Source organism: Sminthopsis crassicaudata, chromosome 3, assembly GCF_048593235.1.
Source record: "Sminthopsis crassicaudata isolate SCR6 chromosome 3, ASM4859323v1, whole genome shotgun sequence".
In the NCBI taxonomy this organism is placed as follows: Eukaryota; Metazoa; Chordata; class Mammalia; order Dasyuromorphia; family Dasyuridae; genus Sminthopsis; species Sminthopsis crassicaudata.
This window is the reverse complement of record NC_133619.1, coordinates 111620177-111632835: the sequence shown is the minus strand read 5'-3', so window position 1 is coordinate 111632835 and position 12659 is coordinate 111620177. Positions and strand designations below refer to the sequence as shown.

General features: G+C 32.0%; 1 long non-coding RNA gene across 1 annotated transcript in view; it reads left to right on the top strand.

Annotated features, from left to right (window-relative positions):
- Positions 1-10978, top strand: part of LOC141560671 (uncharacterized) — a 39377-nt gene extending 28399 nt beyond the window's left edge. The window contains exon 4 of the long non-coding RNA XR_012487775.1: positions 10474-10978. This is a non-coding gene — a long non-coding RNA (uncharacterized LOC141560671). The remainder of the gene's footprint in view (positions 1-10473) is intronic.
- Positions 10979-12659: the final 1681 nt, after the last annotated feature.

Below are 12659 nucleotides of genomic sequence, written 5' to 3'. Positions count from 1 at the left end.
ATCTAGGAAATTTGCACTAATTAATTAATATCATTTATCTGAAACTACAACTAAAAAACTGAAAAGTATTGCTCAATTCTGAATATCCTAATAGTTGTCTGGCTCTTACAGTTGGTAATTTGTGGACTGAGAGGCAAATCAAGGATAATTTAGATTGTAATTATTCATTTCAATAAACTCAGAAAGGATATTGAGAATCTCTTTGATAATGAATATCCAATCTGCATTTATTGTGCTTAATAATAGTGCCACATATGTAACATTTTCAACTGTGATTTGCAGACAAAATTGGTAATGAGTGTCTCATCTAATGAAAATGTGTTAACTTTTCAATGTTTTTCTTCCCCAAATGGTTTCAAAACTAACTTAACAGATGTGAGTTTTTTTCTGTGTTTTTACTTTATTCTTGCCTAGTGAATTGTATGCTCTCTGAGTATCTATAGCGAGATGATTATAATAGTATATGCTATTTCAGACTGTATGATGGAAACTTGTTGGGTTTCTGAATGTCAGAACATTTAGCACAGGTGGCTTCTATTGTTAATACTAAGAGCACCGATTATGATTATTTATAGATTAGCTGCAAAGAATGTCTAAGAATTCAATCTTTATAAGGCCATTTAAAAAGAAAAAACAATGTTAAAGTTTTTGAAGAATGCTATTTTTTATTTAATATAAGAATTCATTTTTAAAAAGTATTTTTATCATTCTTTTATTTTAAGTTGCACACTACAAAACAAAAGATCACATTTCCAGAAAGATGATTATTCAGTCTGTATTTTTAAAAATTAAATATACATAAATCAAATTACATGCATTTAGCTTTTTATATGTCAAATTGATATCATTCAATCTAAAGATATTTGTCTAGGAAGGGTCATACCTATTTTATAAAATAATTGGGAAAGTTTTAATGAATAATATTTTTGTCAATATTTGTTTAAAAACTTCTCCCCCATTTTCAGTTCTATGGTAATCTACTCTCTCCATTTTTCCATTCTCTAGGGTCTGCCACCATGTCACCTATCTCTTGGGGGCACCATTTTGTTCAACCTCTGGGGGACCAGCTTTTCTCTGCACCTATGCCAAGGTTACCATACCTAAAACTTCATCAAATTTTAGAACATCCACCTTGGTCCTAAAGAGTTTTGCCCCCGTTCATAGAATTCATATGTATTTATAGATTTGGCATATTCATATCCCTGAGAGTTCCTGAGAATTTCTGTACCTACATTACATGCCATGCAGAAGCTATTATACCTTCATATCACTCTAAAATGTGTCTAAGAAAATGAGATGTTTTATCCTGAGAATATGAGTATTTCCTGCTCTAAAAACATCCTTATGTATTAAGAGACCCCCACTGGAAATAAACAGAAGACAAAGTACATAGTGTAAAGTTCTCTTGAGACAAAAGATCAATGGGTCTATTGATTGTCAACATAACTGGTCATTTTGCTTAAAAGTTAAAGAAAAAGGTTGGTCACTTTGGACAAAATAGTTGATTTAACAATACATGGATGTGCATATCAATATCCTTGACACTGTCAGTTAGTTGAAATACAAAATTCAAATTAGATCCTGAAGAAAACTATATATGCAAACTTTTTAAAAAATGTCAATGTAGAACTCTGGCTCTATAATTTTAATTGTCAAAGTAAGACTTGAAGCAAAACAAAACATAAAACAAGACACTTGAATAAATGACTCATTCTTTTTCAAAGAATTTTATGTATTTTTATTGTCTTTTTTATAAACTCATATAAAAAGGATTGATAAAAGTGTAAACCCATAAAAACAACCTATTAGGCCATCAAAATATCCCTTTCATGTTCAGGTATTAAAATCTTTTGACATCTGATTCTCAGGGAAATTCTCAGATAATCATTTCTTGTCCAAAAAAAGAATACATGTTTTCAGCTTTTAAATATTGTCCTTTTAGAAACTCTGTGTGAAATAGTTACAAAAATGGAATGGGATAACCTATTATCATTCATTTCAGCACTCAAAAAAGCAAAATGATCACTAATAAAATAACTATAGGGATAGCAAATGTTTCTCACACAGTTTTATATTTATGAATAAAATTATATATGACATTCTACTTTGAACGTCCATACTGCTTAAGACACCAAAGTCTTTTATAATGAACTTACTAAACAATTATTTCCATGAATGAAATGAAAATAGTGTTTATTATATATATATATGCATATATGCATACATATATTATGTTTAAAATTAATTTTGCCCTGAAAATTAATTCTTTTTTTACTGATCAATATTTCAATGAAACAATGATCTCATCACTATTAATATTTCCTCTAACAATTAAATTCACTCCCCATGCACATCTTTTTAGACTGAAGGATTCCTTTTCATGTTCTCCACAGTTATGGTAGTAGCAATATCCAAACACCTTTCCATGCAGATTAAGCTTTTTTGGTCACTTGAAAAATATTGAGACATTATTTGAGATTTGGAAGGGCTTGAGTGACAAGAGCTCAAACTGTTGATATCACTTTCTACATACAAAACAGACATGATTTAACTGAGGAGGGTTTGAAGATGTTTGGTGAATTATGATATCGCCCCAAACAGTTCTCAGTTTCTTCCTGGTAGATTCTTCTCCTGCTGTAGATAAGTAAATTTTCTGTTAACTGTTGTATAGTGGACAAGCAGGTAATTTCATTATAATATCTTCCAGAATTAAAGTATAGAATATCTTCCAGAATTAGCATATCTACCTTAGAGTATTAGAGATTAGATTATCCATTGATTACTTTTCTTTGAAATTTCTTGATATTGTGTAGGTAATTTTGGTACACTTGTAATCACCATCTGTCATCCCTTGTATTTAGAATGAAGAGCATAATTCTTTTTTGAAGTCACCCATTTCTTTGATGATATTTTTTAATGTTTCTGTTCTTGCCCAATTCTTTCTCAACAGTATGTTTCAGTCACTTTATATCCATAGTACATCAATTAGCTTTTGGCAATAGTGATGTTTCATGATTCTTAGTCATATAGATTTACTCAAAGAATATTGGAGTTAAAAAGGTATGTTTTTGTTTTAGGAAGAAGATTGGTATCATTAAATATATTGCACAATTTTCTGAATATAATTCATTCCAGTTCATTATCAAAAAATATGAAATGCCTGTCAAAAATAACATTATTGAAGGAAAAATTCTATAGGTTTATTTGTAATCTGCGATTAGAATCTGGACTCTGAATTTCTGAGGAACTGGCATTTTTCATCCAATAGATTCCTTCTATCACCCCATTAATTCCTATCCCCACAAACACACATACAGTTATGTTAAACACTTTGAGTGATTCGATAATATTTAGGAAGCTTTGAAATGTTTCTGGACTTCATCCAATTATCATAATAGAATTCACAAGCACATAATTATTTCATGGACTTCTCTGGAATAAATCTCCCTTATAGACCTAGATCTAGACCTAGGAGAGACCTCAAAGGTCTTGTCCAGTGAAATAAACATTTATTACATGCTGCTATGTGCCAGACACTCTATTGGGTTATAGAGATATAAATTCAAATAATTTAAATGATTCTCTTTCACACAATATAGATTTTCTAATAGGGAGGACAGCAATTGCATATATACAGGATGTCCCAGAGGTCTTAGTTTGTTTTCAAATACATATAAATACATATATCCATACCATATAGATACAAATATACACTATATAAATTTAGCTCTGTCTTTATATTATCCTATATACATGTACATATATATGCAAATATATAATGAACATTTGTACAGAAACTTATGTGTATGTATGTTTCAACTTCCATATTTGTATATGCATATAGGATAAATTAGAAAATCAATAAATGAGGGATATGTAATTGAACATTTAGCCATTTGTGTTAAAATGTATGCAGGTCTTTTAAATTTTAATTTGAATTATTAATCTTTTTTCTATCATTTTCTTAAGTCTAGATAATCAACAAAACAATAACTCAAGCATTGATTTGTACATTTTGCCAATTATTGAGGTATTTACACTGAACATTTAAAAATAAATTTGATTCCCATTATAAGCTGGTACGTCTGAAATAGATATAAACATATATAAGGTGATTTGGTTAGGGAGGGCACAAATAGTTCAAATTGCTATTTGTGGCTAAGGTGGAATGAAGAAGTAGGTCATGTATTTAAAGTGGCTGCATATTTCGGAGGTTAGAATTGTAGGGAGCAGGACTGTGAATGTTTAATTTCTCTAGTATAAATGTAAGATCAGGAAATGGGGAAGAAAGAAAAATGGTGATAGAAATGTTGAATTCATTAAGAAAGGAGAGAGAATGACTTTTGAGCCAGTTCTTGGTAGCCACTAAGTGTTGAATAAGGTAGAAAAATTTAATTGCATGGACTTCTAATAAGTAGAGCAAGGGCCTGTTGGCTGGTTTTCTTCTGCAACAGGTACACCAAGCTTTGGCAAGCATCTCTCTCCTATTTCTTTGCCTTATTTAGCAATAATCAAAGGAGAAAAGTTATTTCTATCAACCAAGAAATTGTGTGTGAGTTTACATGTATGCAAAATAAACTTCTTGTAGAACAGCCTATCAGCTGGGAATTCAAGAACCAAGTCCTTCATGAGACCCTTCCTGGGTCCCTAGCTGGGATGTCCCTCTCCCATAGAATTTCATTGTACCATCTATATTTGCTTAAGAGCGTGTGTGTGTGTGTGTGTGTGTGTGTGTGTGTGTGTGTGTGTGTATGTGTGTGTATTCACTTCTGAAATATTAACTCCTTGAGGACAGGTATTTTTATGCTTGTCCATGTATTCACAGTTTCTAGAAGGATACCTGACATATAATAGGTACTTTATGAGTTCTTGAAACTTGGTCAATTGATTTGATTAATGAAAACTACATCGTTTGTTTTTGTTTTTGTTTTTGTTTTTAACTAGAAAGGTAGGTTAGAAACTGTTTTAGACTTTAAAAACTAAAGAATTTTGTATTGGATTCTAGAGGTGATAGATGCTGGCATTTATTGAACAAGAGAATCAGATCTGTTCTTAAGTAAAATCACTTTGGCAGCTGTATAGAAAATGCCTGGAAGCAGCCAGATTAATTAGGAGTCTTTCAGTAGCTCAAATGAGATGTTGAGGACCTAAACTATGGTGGTAGTAATGTGAATGGAGACAAAAAGAGAAATGTAAAAGATGTTGGAGAGGCAAAGGGATATCACTATCAGCTTGGGGGGACTAAGAGTGCCTTCTTTGAAAGAAAGTCAGTTTTTTTAGAAGCATAGAAGAGAAAGAAATATCTTAGAGGAATCCTATGCAAAAGCAAGGAATAGTAGATGGGAAATGAAATGTAAGGTAAAAACAGGGCTGATTTCATTAGACAATCAGTGAGGTAGAAGTAATTGGGGTTAGTGATGATGTATGAGTAGCAAAGCTGAAACAATCTCCATGATGAGTTGTCTGGGGATAAGTTTATTTAGTGATGATTTTATCCTAGGTATTCATAATGAAAATGACTGTACTGAAACTAAGTATAATAACTAACAAAAGACAATTAAAAGAACAAGTAACAGAAGAAGGCATAAGGGAGTAATATAAACTAATGCTAGAAAGGTAGGACTGGAGTTGGTAATGGTCGGAAGTGAATTTTTATTTCATACTTTAAAAAAAATTATAGAATGGCACCTAAAAGTTCTTGAATGGAATATTCACATGATCCTTTTTTAAAAACATGGATACATGAGAGAGAGGACTGGAGGGTTATGCAGTTAGGTAGATTCTAAATGAACTAAATCATTACACAAAAAATAGTGGTTAGATAGTGGACCAATGTCAAACAGGAAGGAAAGGTTTAGGAAAATTCACAAAGAATATGTCTTTGACTCAGATATTTCCATTGCCCTAAGGGGAAGAGGAAAAACAAAACACATTTTATAGCAATTATTATATAACAGGAACTGTACTAAGTATCTTTGCAAATATTATTTCATTTTATGCATGCAACCCTGTGAGACAAGTGCTTTATTTTATTTATTTTACAATTGAAAAAATTAAGTCAATCAGATGATAAGTGTCTGAGGCTAAATTTAAACTCAGGTCTTCTTGATTCCAGTCCCAGTTCTCTAATCATTATTCTATCTAGTTATTTTTAACTAAGGTGTTAATTTGATTATTAATTAGTGATAACTAATTATATTGATCAATAATAAATTATTATTACTATTTACATATTTTTTGTTTTAGATTTTGTTTAAACTATTAATTAACTTTAACAAAATAGAAAAAAAAAGTTGTATTTGCATTTATGTTTCCTTGTTTTGCCTGAAGACTACCAATAATATATAAAAACCAACATTTGCATAGTTAGGTCATATGAAGTTAACGGCTATAAACAGATGATTATACTCTACCTTTATATTAAGGAAATTCTTCATTTAGGTCTCCCTACCAGATTAATATTTCCAGGTTGCTAAAGCAATGACTGAGGAAGATGATAGCTAGACATTGTAAGTTGAAGTCTTTGACCTTTGTTTTGACTTGTCTTTCAGTAAAGATGTATGAGACCATTGTTTTAAAGCTAGAGAGGGTGAAAATGACTGTCCTTCTCTGATAGCCACATATTTGTTGATTTAGAATTCATTTGAAGAATGATTAAAAATGAAAAAACAGAAGGCATTAATTACAATATTGACATTTATTCAATATAATTTATGATATGTAAATATATATTATAATATACATATATATATATGCTTAGATACAACTTAATTAAAATATTTGCAGGCTTAAAGCATCTATAAACAAAATATAATTCTGTATTGTATTTCAGATAAAAAATATAAAGTCAGTCAGTTCCAACTTTCATTTGGCAGGGTTTCTTTCAACTTTTTGTTGGCTTAATAAGTGGTACCTATAAGTATCTTTTCTCAGCAGATGAGACATAGAGGGCAAACAACAAACAACAAAAACAATTGGGTAGGAAGATTGTTAACTTTACTATTTTGGGATTTCATACATCATTTGGATGGTGGTATGAGTTATTTATGAACATAGCAGATTTATATCCAACTGTTAGCAGTATTCCGTCTAGATTCACCTTTGGCTAAAAGTGTCCTGGCTATAGGGTAAAATATGTATGTATGTACATACATACATACATACATACATACATATATATACATCAATATATATGCAATATATGTACATATATGTCTGCTGAGTATAGAACAAAATATGTATGTACATGTGTATGTGTATTTGTACAAATATACATATGGTCTCTGTATGTATACACACATACATACACACAATTTCCTGTATGTATTTTGTAAGAACTTAACTTTTTTTTTTTTTTTTTTTTTTTTTAGCATTCACAAAAAGTAACATTTGCTACCAAAGAATCCTAAATTGCTGACAGATATTTTGATGCTTCATAGGATGCATCAAAGCAACCTACGTAGCCAAAATCTTTTTCAAAATTGTCACGTACCATTTGAACTGAACTCCCGCAATGATGGCAAAGAACTAATGTTTTAAATTTCTCTTTGTCCCTTTAACCCCCCAAGGTAACTTGCAGAAGGATTTCCTTTAGATAGGTCTAAAGTTATCAATCTGATTGCAAGAGTCTGAGTGCAAGAGCACTGTTGGAATTTTTAATCCAAATCTTCCTCAAGGTTAGAAAACCTCTTACCATCAGAAAATCACTATTTAGTGCAAAAGATGTCTTTATTGCAGATGGAAAACTTTAAATGAAACTTACAGAAGCACAGGAAGAAGCTGTAACTTCATTATAACAACCTAGTTAATGGTGGAGGTGAGGTCTTCCATAAGCTGTTGCTGGGTGTGAGTTGGGAAGATAAGGGGAAGTTCGGTGAGAAAGATTGAAGGGAAAACCAAAGCAAAACAATTTTAAAAAATAAAATAGTTCCAAGATGGAGTAGATCAATTATTCAGTTAATTCATAAATATGTATAACATAATCAAGCAACTAAAGAGTGCTGAAAATGTAATAGTCATTCAAAGATACAAAGAATAAAATGAAATAAACCTTCCCCTCAATACCAACCAGGAGAGGAATAAATGATCAAAACTTCTTTCTCCCAATTTCTGCTTTTATGACAAATTAGTAATGGGCACTGTGGGTAGAATGAAATCTAAAATGGGAAGAAAGAAAAGGAGAAGAGAGAGAAATAGATACTTTTACAAATAAAAGTAGTATCACAGGCTTCATGTTTTAATAGATAAGAGTGCTAGATTTAGAGTGATTTTTAATAATGCTTTAGATATTTTTTATCTGTGGGATCATATACAAGTCATCAGTTATCTAACTTCTCTATACTTGAGTTTCTTTATCTATAAAATGAGATGATTGCACATTAGGGTGTAATCCAACTCCATAATTGTCTAAGTGTTCCATTTATTTTTATATTTTATATTTCAGTGCTAAATATTTTCTATTGGTTTATATTGGTGTGTATATGCCTCTGTGGGCCTGTGCTGAGGGACATTTATATGTGTCTTCAGAAATGTCATCCATGTTAGTTTTATTTGGAGTTTCTCCAAACTAGGCAAACAAAAATAACTTGGAAAGTAGAGATCATGTATTAATCTTTCATTAGATGTATACAACACATACACACACTCTCACACACAATTTTCATTTGTGATTATTTATAAAGTGGTAACTATATTCCCTGCTGAGAGAGTTTTATAGGCCATGTGCTAAGTGCAATGAAGATTTGAATTGTAATCATAATTTAAATATTTCCAAATTGAGAGATATTAAATTTCAAACCTATTAGGCTTTATGATGAAACTTTTGGCATAAAGATATAATAAATACCCAAATGGATCCATGATAATATAAATTTTAGTGTTAAAGATCACAGCCTAGCCAATATGATTCTTGTTGATTATTCAATGATCTTGCATAAGTTTGCTTCAAGCAGTCCTATCTCATTATCCCCTAGAACCATGAGGAAGTCCATTAAGAATTTTGGTTGTCCACTTATTATCTCTCAGTCTTGCCCTGCAGCTTCCCTTTTGCTTTTTTTTTTTTTTTTCAAATATTTCTCTGAAGATACTCTTTCCTAATGTTCTCATTTGTTACATGTTGTGACCTGCCCATCCACATAAATCTCTACTCTGCTCTCTGCAGAATTATTTTTAATTCCTCAAAGCATCTTATATTCCATATATTCCTTTGTTTTAAGTGTTACAAGTGTTGTAAAATCACTAGTTTAAACAATAGTTTAAACTATTAAGTTAAACAATAGTTTAAAAGTTGCACTAGTGATTCAGGGAAAAGTTTTAATTCATTAAAAGTTCTTTTTTTTTTTCTTTTGAAATTTTGTTGATGTGTTTGATTTTTTTGCAATACAAACACTTCCATATTATTTCCACTCTATGAGAGTCTCTTACAACAAAGTAAAATAATTAAACAAAACTAAAAATACAGTGACTTTGTCTAAAAATATATGCAACATTCCACATCTGTAATACCACCCATTTATGTTTTCAAAGTATTTTTTAACTGAAATCTACTTTCCTTCCCTCCAACCCCCACCTTATTGAAAAAAAGAAAAAAGATGGTTGAAAGCTCTTTATGCTGCATCAAGTTGTCTTCCTTCTTTCCCAGCTGTTCACTTTGAAAATTGACCTTTTTCTTAGAAAACATCCAGCTTCAAAAAACAAAAATGATTCAGATTTCCCTCGTCTCAAATCTCTTATTTTGTTTTAATTTGTCAGGAAATTTTCTAGATATATTTTTGGGCAACATTTATCATTTTATGATAAGTGGATCATAAGAAGCTTCTTCCTCTAGGAATCAAGGCCCAGCTTACTTACTTACTTAATTATTATTATATCTGCTGAGGCCTATGGTTCCATTTTCAGAATACAGAAAATAAAATATATAATATTAGAAGTGAAGTAAAATTATATTAAATACTGATTTCACAGATGCCTGAGAAGCCTAATATGACTATTTCACCTTCTCACCAGTTTCTTTGCCCCTCACCTCATCTTCTAACTTATCTGTTTTTTTAGTGAGTACTTTATGCTTTGCCTTCTATTAAAAATACATACTTTGGAAGGATCACCTTATTTGTTTGTTTGTTTATTTGAGATTTTTTTTTATATTTTTATTCCCAGTACTTGCAATATAATAAAATCTTAACAAATACTAACTAGCTAACCAAAAGTCAGTAGTTTTCTTTCCTTCCTTTTTGTCATATTCTTCATTATCTAGATTCCTGAAACAGGTTAGGTTTTCCTATGAACCCTCCTCTATCTGTCTGTCTGTATCTATGTATTTGTCTCTATTTCTCTCTAAAACACAGTGATACTTTGGCATTCTTCTGTTTCAGAACTTGCCAATTTCTGCATTAGATGCATTTAGAAGAGAAAAAAATACTTCAGCACTCGAAGCTTCCTCATCACTTATCTTTCTTTGTTGTCTTGCTTGATCAGGAGGGATAGAATTGGAGAGAGGCAGATTGCCCAGGTTCTACAGCTTCCCTGGGCACCAAAGCCATCACTTGTTTCTGCTACTACACTTATTGCCCTTGGCCATTGGCAGCTCCATCCCAAGGAAGGACCTGATGCACAAGACTCTCAAGCTGAAGCCCATGCGCCCATTGGCTGGTAGGGCACAGGACAATGTTGTGGCCATGTATAGTCTTCTGGATCCCAAAACAGTGGTACTGGTAGGGGCACAGACAGCCCAATAGAAGAGGAGAAGCAGCAGGAGTAACAGCATGGAGTTCAGGGGTCGTGGTGGAAGAGGCAGCTCTGGTATGGATCAGAACCAGAACTTCTGGCAACCCCAAGCACCAGACTGCAAGAGATAGGGACCAGATGCTCCTTCTGCCTTCACATACAGACTTCCCCAAAGGCATCCCTCCATCTCCCCCAACTAAGCTGGCATGGAATGAGATGGGGTGGGGGAAGAAAATAAAAGTTCTGGTTCCTCTCAGGAAGTGAATTGGGTCAATAAAACAAGCTGCCTTGTTTTTCTCCAGCTGGAAGCTTCACTTGCCCCTTTGGGGAATTAAGATAGGAACATAGGGTTAGGCTTATGGGAAAAAATAATTTATCATGTCTTCTGGAACCCACTGAGAAGTATCAAAGTTCCATTATTTATGGGAATCCTTTATTATACTTGAAAAAATAAAGAGCTGAGAAGTCCCTTTCTCACTTTTCCAAATAAGGATCCTAATATGTATTTTGTGGTTGGTGTAAGCATAAAACTGATAAGAATGTAAGCATAGGACACTTTTCCTGCATGATCACTGAAAATATTTTTCCCTGTTTGTTGGAAATAAGATTTTCTCTTCTCTGTCAGTCTTGTGGCTATTTATTTAGTTTCCATCTGCATGCCATGAATTAATATCTTGAGGGAGGCAGTACTTATAATGGCCTTTCCTGCCTTTTTTTTTTCCACCATATGACTAATATGTTTGACTAGAGATTTTCAGATTCCTTTCAAAAGGAAAGAGGAACTCTTGCTTATAATTGTATCTTGGATGTAAAATTTCAGAAAAAAAAATATATATACATACATACATATGTGTGTGTGTTTGTGTGTATCCACATGGATACTTCTAAGCAAATTTAACTTGTTTATAAGTGAGTCTCTGCGTGGCATTGATAAATCAAGCAATTAGGGCAAGAATGGAGGGAACAGAAATAATACAGCAATTATACAGCAAATTCAAATTTCTTAAATATACTTGTACTTGCTGCTCTCCATGACTCAGTTTCCTCTATTCTGGTTTAAGTAAAGCATGAGGATATATGCAGAAAAGTGTTGGATGATATCATTGGAGAAAAGATTGCATTCAAGTCATGTACAGTTTTCAAGGCCTGCTGAAAGAGCAGGAAGTTTATTTATTAGGAATATTAAAAATAGACATCTTTAAAAGTTTTTGAACAAGCAATAATTTTTTTTTTGCCTAAAGGCAGGGGATTGTCTTAAATGATCTCCTGAGGGGTCTTTTCTAGCTGTGTTATTTACAATTTTAAGTTTTTCTATTCAATCTTTCCTATAGTTTCTTAGGGAAAATTGATTATATTTAAATAAATCATTTTTGAGCTTGGTGTTTTATATCCCACTGCCTCTATTTCTTTCACTTACAATGACAAACATTATTTCATCTTCTCTGACCCAAATTGTAACTAACAGCCTCTTATGGCAGACCCAATAGCCTAAGCGAATGTTTTCATGATCTTTTAAGTTATTTTTCACATTTTGCATTTCTGTCATGACAGTTCATTTAAACCTCATACAATCTTTGGAAAATGGAACAAGTTATCTTCCTTTATTTTTAAATGTCATGACAGGATTTAAAACATAAATATGTTTCTTGCCTGGAGAACCATATTTCCAATGATATTATACTAGAGAAAATAAGATATATATTAAAAATTCTAAGCTTTAATAAATGAAAAAAAATAAGCACAAGCTTTTCCCTAATTGTCTTCCTTTTAGAATTTCAAGTTTTGGGGGGCATCTAGGTGATATAATGGATAGAGCACTGGCCCAAATCAAAAGAATCCAAGTACAAATCAAACAATTACTAGCGTTGTGACCCTGGGCAAGTAACTTAATGTCAATTGGTTCCCCACCACTAACCTTCTAAAAAAGTCGCACCACT